Consider the following 8,545-nt stretch of genomic DNA (forward strand, 5'->3'; position numbering starts at 1 on the left):
AAATTTGATTATTCAAAAATTCCAAACATTAAAAGAAAAAGGAAAGGAATACAGAATATGCATGTAAACTCTGTAGATAAGGAAATGCCAATGCAATGGAATTTCTCAGTCTGGATCCATTCAGACTTCAGTGGAGTTAGTACCAAGGTACATTGAGGTGGGGAAGGCAGAATCAGGCCTTAGATGCATATAAATTGAAGAGATCACAAAAATATTAGGGAATATAAAGACTTTTATGCTGGTAAACATTGTGTCTATGATTACAATAGGCAATTTTCCTTACGTAACACACAGAGGATCATGTTCATTACGAGACTTCTCTGCAGAAAGGACCACGAATGGGGAAACTGGAAAGGATATCTCCCTTTTCCATCCCTTCCTCTCCTGGCAGTCACTCTGGGTGGCCAGCCAGCTGGCCGCTCCCCTCCCACACTCCCTGTTCTCCAGGTTTCTCCCTACTTTGGGAATCATCTGGCCCCTGCGCTGGGCACTGCACTAGCAGTCGTCCCCCGGCCCCACGCACAAGAGGCTCTATTACGGAACCTCTCTGTCAGTCCAAGGAATGGAGGATAGTACCAAACAGGCAGCCTGAGCACTTTCCAAAAAGCAACAATTCATGCACATGAGGGACAGTCTGCCTGGGCTCATTCCAACAGTACGTGGAGATGTTCCTATGGTCAGGCCTTGTAGCTAGAGTCAGATCATTGGAAGAGCTTGTCTGTGTCACAAGATCCAAAACAAGGACCAAATTAAGAGTGCAGCACCCTGTACCTCTGATGGGGACCTTATCGGACAGGCTACCAAAATGTTTCATATCTAGTTTATAGAAAAACCTGGGCAATTATTGCTACTAGTGCCTTGGACACTGAGCCTGTAGCCCACAGAGATGCAGAATGCTGGCTATCCCAGGCATGAGCTAAAAGAGAAGACTTTTCAACAATGTTCCATGTAAGGCACTAAGAAAAGTTAACACAGGCATCTACAGACTATTTAGTTAAGATAGCCTTCATATTTGTTTTCTAGACAACTGCTCTGCAAGGTCAAGATTTTGTTATTTGAATCCTATGTATTATTAGGAAGTCATAATTTTAAAACTCCAAAGATAAAAGGTAGGCTTTTTCTGAGGGGGAGGGGAAGGGAGATACAAATACCATGGCTCCAAAATTCCCAGGCATAAATCATGTACTTTAAATCTCCTAAATCTGTGAGTGAAGCCACACTTTGTTTACAGCTGTTGTTCAGAGTGGAGAAATCTTTTGGCCCATGATAGAACAACATCTTATTTCTTTAGTCTTGCCTAAAATTTACTATTCATGGACCGTGGTTCTTTTGGTTAAGAGTACTTGGCTAGAAAGCTCTGCATTTCATGCATCAATCTCACCCGGATTAGTAAAGAAAACACTTAGCATTAAAACAAGGTCAATCTATTTACATACAGAATGATGAAAAATAAACTCTCCAAATGAATGTGTCAGTTAAGCTGCTTGGGCTAATGTGATATTCCTTCATCCTCCTTACTTGCTTAAAAAATTAGAAGAAAATCTTATATGATTCATGAAGAAAACCTGGAGGAAAACTACAACATATCCTATGACTTTGTGTTTTCTTCCCCACCTTTTTTGGTCTGTAATGAACAGCTGTTCATTGTCTAAAATAGCAACTCCTTTTTCAGTCTTTTCCACATCAAAAGGAAGCCATCTTATCCGTCCAGTTTTCTAACCCTAGAGAGGCATAAACACTCATTTCCTAGTGTCAGCCTTTACACATTTCAGCTCTGTGAACCCTGACATCTAAAGGCCAGAACAACATCTTCACACGATTTTCTTTCTCACCTCTTATCAAATATCATAGTTGCCTGTAACTCACCTCTCCCTTTAAGATCACTTGATGAACCTCCACTTGCCACATTCTCTCAAGTCTGACTAAGCCAGAGCTGCTGATGTAAAGGGTGGAGATGGCAGTTATTTTGTGATACCTTATCAGTGGACTGATACAGATGTCTCAAAAAAGCTTCTTAATGGCAAGAGAACTTTGCAGCTTTCTCATGTTACCAGCATTTCACATTAGCTCTTAGTCCAGTGTGGCACACCTTCCAATCCTTTTTAATACCAAATCATGTACAAACAACAAAATGTTACAGAACATTTTATGATTTCCAATGCTGAAGCTGCATAATCTATGCAGTACAGTACACTGCTCCTGCTTCCTTACCTCAGCTAAAGGAAAAGCGCTATTCAAAATACAATGTAATCTTTTATTTATTGGTTTATGTATTTTGAACCAAGATTTTGAAACCTGTCGAATTTGAAATCCAAATGGCCCTCTTGGTTTCAAGCCAAGACCTTTTCCTGACAAAGTAAAGAAACTTCGGTAAAAGTGGAAATGTCTAAAAAAACGTAGCAGCAGTCCTCAGTGATAACAGAGGCTTGATGGGCAGTATCTGAACCAGCCCTCTAAAGAAAAATACTTACAGATTGCATTTTCACTGCTGCAAAAACTTTTTCTTTTTAAAGGGACTTTTCTTATACCAATAAAATAAAAGGGGAAGAGCGTAAGTCTGACATTTTATTCACTTTTAATTTAAACCCCAGAAAACTCCGTGGAAATGAACAGACATTCTGTATTTACATCAGTGCTACTCAGAAGAGAAGCAAATATTCAAGTAGCCTTGGAATTTGAATACACAGACATGTGCTTAATACTCTGTTAGAAAGCACATACTAAAATGTTCATTAATCTAATCACGGGCCAAATCCTGGAAAAATCTTTACTTCCCCACACGAACTCTCCCACTGTGTGGATATCATTCCCAGTAGCGCTAGTTATTACAAGCCAAATTCCAGCCCTCTTTCCCACACTGATCGTGCTAACACAGGGGTAATCTGTTGATTTAGACAGAAATCCTTGGAGAGTCTGGTGCTACTTGAGCTACACAGACCTGCCACCACAATGGTTCATTTGGAAAGGTAAAAGTCTCCCCAATTCCCCTGCTGTGCATGCTGGGCCAGACTCTGCCACCCTCGTACCATCCTAGCAACTCAAAAAAGTCCATATGCTCATCATAATGCCAACATACCTTCGTTTCCACTAAGCAAGGTGGGAAGTTCACCACATGAATCTGAAAAACAGCCTCAGGTCACTGCAGACTTCTGCACTACCACAGCTAGGGAAAGCCGTACAAGCATGGGCAAAAATCCAGCTTGTACACTGACAACCTCTGCTTCATTTCAGTCAATGACAACATTTTCTCTTTTGACCGAAGTTCCAGTGCAGGCTAAAGAGGCCCAAACCCTTACATTTCTGGGCTTACACTGAATTACAGACAGCTAAAAATAATATTTAATCATTAACGTAGATTAAAATGGTAAGGCTTTAATTATTCAGTGTAGCCTTCCCTGTGGCAACTTTCACAATAGGTAATAGCCCACTTTTCACAGAATTTCCTTGAGTGAAATCCTGGTCTTTGCAGATGCTAAGGTTTTTTATTTGTTTATTTACTTTGGATTTTGTTTTCACCATGGAATTCCACATAGTCAGAATTTCTTCTGTGTGAAAGATGAGGCCAGAAGCTGACAAGTTGTCTTATTTCCTTCTCTAATGTTCTTATAGATCTGAACTGGCTGCAGGTCACAGCAATGAGCCACAAAGCAAATTTGACCCGGCTCTCAGAAAATGAGGCCAAAAATCCTTACAGACTATCCTTCACTACACTTCGATAGACTGTGCAAGTTTTACTATTTTTCCTATCCAGTTTCATCCTCTATATCACATGCTGAAGGCCACTTATGAACTTTTCTAATCAGCCAACTAGCTTCCCATCATGAGTTTTTCCACGAAAAGATATGTCTTCTTTTATAGAATGGATATTTTCTTTTTGTTGCCTGCAAAAATTTCATGACTTGTCCTAATTCTATATCTTACTTCAGCCAAATTTCTTCAAGGCAAATATACAACAGTTTTGATTAACATGAAATTAACTTAAAAATGACAGAGGAGGTATTTCCCTCAATGTTGCTTTTGTTCAGTACTTGTATAACAAGAATTCCTACTTCTCTAATGGATTTATTTTTTGTCTATAGATAATCAGCAGGATTGTGCAAGAGAGAACAACGAGAAAAAGCTGATTATATTCTCTTCCCCATATTTTTTAATTCTGAAATCTTAAAATTGGTCCCAGGAAAGTACCCCACCACAGGCGTCTTTCTTTTGCCCAGTGAACCCCTTACTCAGCAAATCATCATAGGTTTCACTGACCTTGGTAATATTATAAGGGTCATATTTTCCCATGGATGAATTGTTCTGAAACAATTTCTCCAGTGTGTTAGGCACACTGGCTGTTCTTTGGCATCAGGCATGCATATCCTCTTGGTTTCTTTTTTTCTCTTAAACAAACATATTTATTGTTACTACCACTAGGGAAATATCCCTCCTCAAACTTTAGCATTTTAACATTTCTCCCTTTGTCCCTTTCCTCATTCTATATAAAAAGATGTTAATGAACTGTACCACTTCTGCATCCTTGTAGAAATCCCCTTCTCGGACTTCTAGATGCAACTGTAACCAGTAGAATGTATTTCACTTTTCAAACAGCAGCAGTCCATCCACCAGTATGATGGGCATGTAAGTCAGTCATCAATAACCGCAGTACTAATACTTTATCTAGAATGAAACAACCAAGTTCAAAGCAGAGGGGACTCTTCATTCCCTCGCCTCAAAAGCATGCAGAGAAACCTTTAACTGTAATCCGGAACTCATCCTGATTCAGGTGAAAAGTTCAAGCCACAACCATAAAACTATCTGTAGATCATTTAGGGTATATAGACAAACCCTGGTCGATGGCAAAGACTGAGCTTGAAGAGGTTTCAAACAGGACAGAATTTCTCCCAGAATTAGGCTTTGTGTAGCTTGCTGTCATCTAATAATAATAATTTGCACTTCAGGATAGGTCCAAGTGGGCAGGGAAAAAGCCACTTATTAACAAAAACCTTATATCTATTAACCAGGGTAAAAAAAAAAAATTATGACTACCCTTTGTTAAAATATGTATTGAAAGGGGTAAGTAACACATTAGGGGTGTAATAACACATAAGTTCACACAACAAAGCTGTTACATGGCTTAATGAAGCTGTCACCCACATAAATAACCTTTCCTATCAAATGTGTATTCAAACATCTGCTTGAGTAAAATAAGAGTTTACATTACCACATTGGAAATAAATATAAAATGGAGCAAGTCTCTACTCCAATTTAGTCTCATTTGCCATCTTGGTTTACAGCCAGTGCATTCACTGGTAAATGAAGAACATCAGCCCATATTTACAAAGGAATTCTAGTGAGCATATCCAACACCTACATTTCTTTGCACACTTCTTATTGTGAAAACACAACAAATACTTTCATTTTGAACATTGTTAGATATGCCAGCAATAATTTATCAGCATCACAGAATTGAATTGGTGAAGGCAAATGCAGGTACCTCTCTCTCATGCAGTCAGCACTTCTGAATTTCAGAACATTTGGTTGCATGGAAGAAGTTTTTATGAAGATTGAGAGACTTACGCTATTGAAATTAATGTTCACTAAAGCAAGTACCATCCACTTTGTGAAATGTTTAAAAGTAGCAACAACCTTAGTCGGGAGAATTATGAAAGACTATTTATTGCCTTCAAGAAAATAATACACAGGGAGGTATAAAGAACTGAAGATTAGAAAATGCGTATAGACCTATTCACCCATAGCAAAACTATTATTTTAGGAATCTAAAATCTATCTGCGAACCAGGATTTATCATTTGCCTTGGATACAACACAACAGTTGGCATTTCAATTCAAGTGATAATTAACTAAAATGAATAGAGCTATAGACTGTCAATATCCAAGCATTTTCTTGGATTTTGTACATGTTTTGAAATTCCTTAGGATTAGGTAATTCAGCTAGAAAAAGATGACTTATAATGGGTTTTCTTAGGACTGGACAAGCAATTTACAGAATCCTGACCAACTCTGGGGGCTTTGTACAAGGTTTTGTACTAGGTGTGAGAAGGGAGAAGAGAGGAAATTCCCATTGGCTAAAAGAAAAAAAATCACATATGAAAAGCAAATGAGTAAGAAACTTGCTGACTCACTACCAAAGGACATTGTGGAATTAATCATCCCTACTCCTTCCCCAGAGGTCAGAAAGAATTAGCTTGCTGTAATATTTTTGGAGCACTTGAAATACCTAGAAACTAGAAAATAAATCAGCTGAAAACCAGAGACCTTAACTGGGAAAGTTTGGAAACAGTTTCTACCAAGAATCAAAATAAGTTTTTATAAACAGGTCTGAATTTTGTTGGTTTTTTTGTTATTGTTGTTTGGTTTTTGTCCTATGTACCAGCTGTTATTTGAAGATGTTTTTACTCTGCATTACAGGGAAGCATAGGATTTGCACAATAGTAGCAAGTCCACGTCACAGGCACCTTCGCCACTGGCCTGGCTCCTGTCTTCATCCGTTGAGTGCTACGAGGCCAATATCCTCCCACACTAGCCCTTCATTTTGCCCAAGAGCTTGCTGAAGCCAAAAGCAATTCCATTAGTGTGGTTAAGTGCAACAGAACCTCAAGGAAGAGGGGAAAAAAAATGATAGATGTTTTGCAACACTAGGCAGAGAAAAGTTGCTTCAAACTCAAGATCTACCTACTTGTCTCAAATTGTGTTTCTAATCCATCAAAACACGTGTGCTCTCAAATATAAGTATGTGTGCAGCTTCATTGACTTCGCATACTTAAAGCTCAGTCCAGATATTTTGCTGGATCAATTCCTATAATAAAAATTGCAGAACAAATATCACATTATTTAATGCCTATTAAAATATGATTGCGTATTTAAATGGATGTCATAATCTATGTCCATAGCATTACTCAAGGTCGCTAAGGTGGACAGCAAGTAGTGTGTGTTTGCAGCACACTTAAAGATGGAAAACCTTATTTATTTCTCTTCTTACTGTTACCTGGCATTGGTCAGCCTAGTTTTCATATATCAACATTAGAAACAAGAACTGGCCCCATTTGATAGATAGTAGTAAAAGGGCCATTGGAATTTAACATCAAGGGCTAAACTCTCTCCTGTCACAAAGTAGAAAATTATTCTGCCAGGGGATGTGAATTTATAACAAGGAATTTGGAACCCGTTTTCATCACCATTGGGTTTAGTAGTCCTAAAAGAAATGTCTGATAACAATAAAATCCTCTATACAGGGTGTGTGAATGGATTCTAGTATCTGTATGTCAAGTAATGTTAAGCTATATTTATTACATTTGGTTTTTTACAGCCTTTTTAATGTATCAGGGAGATATTTATGGGGCCAAATTAACACAAGTTGTGGTCTTCTGATGGGATTCAGTTCCTAAAAGGCATACATTTCACTGATGATGCTTCATCCACACATACAGTCTCCAAAGCATAAATACCACCCATAGAAACAAAGGAAAACATTGACATTGTTTGAACAATAGATATTCAAGTTCATTGCAGATTAAGGTTCCTGTGACACATGAACGCGAAATGATTTGTGTTTACATCATACATTTTCCCTTTGAAATAATTTTTATACATGACTCAGAGGTCTGGTCTAAATCCCAAAGAGCTCCATGGGAAGATTCCCACTACCTCACTGAGCTTTGAAACAGGCTCTGAAGTACATTCATCTTGTTTTCACCACACACACACTATTTCCTCAAGTATGGAATAACAGTGCATTTGACAAGTCTAACCAGAAATTATATAAAGGTCTGGTTGCACTCTTTAAACCTATGCCTGCATTCCTTATTTTAAAAGCCTGCTGACCAGGTGAGCTTGAGAGAATAGGATGAAGTCGATCTCAGAAGTACTAAGAGTCAGAAGGAAAACCAGGTCCCAATTTCCGCTGAGCCACTGGTTCACTGCAGGACCCTGCACAGGTCTTTATCTCCCTGTCCCTCCATTTCCCCATCTGAAAAATGGTAACACACACACAGCATCACTAAAACCAAATGCTGCATCTGACTAACGTTCTCAAGTAAATACCGTGCCAAGAAGAATGAAACAAAACATGCTATCATAAAAAGAAAAGCAAATGCCAGGAAGTCATGCCTTTAGTTTTCAAGTTACTCTTTCCGCTTCTCCTTCCAATTCCTTTTACTTCTGCCTATGTACATATATAAATACACATACAAAATAAATTATTTAGGAAGTAAAAGGATCAAATCTGCTTTTTCCTCAGTTATTTAGAAAATGATGCTCCTGCCATATTTTCTGCATCTGCTTCCTCAAACACAGTGCTTTACTGAGACGAGCCTAGTTATGATTCAGATCCTTTTCCCAGGCTCGACTGGTCATGTGTCTCTGCCAGCTGCTTTAGAGTAGAAGTGGAGACCTTCAAAATAAAGAAAGGTATGTTTTGGGAAAATGCAAGATAATTTAGTGACAGTTCAGAGTATTTCCTTCAGGCTAAAACTCCCTTTTTACTTCACAAAAACTTCAAGTAGCCTCAAGTCATACGGAAATAAATAAAACCAAACAATATATAG

This window comes from Phaethon aethereus, assembly GCF_964289735.1.
Source record: "Phaethon aethereus genome assembly, chromosome: 3".
NCBI classification, from domain to species: Eukaryota; Metazoa; Chordata; class Aves; order Phaethontiformes; family Phaethontidae; genus Phaethon; species Phaethon aethereus.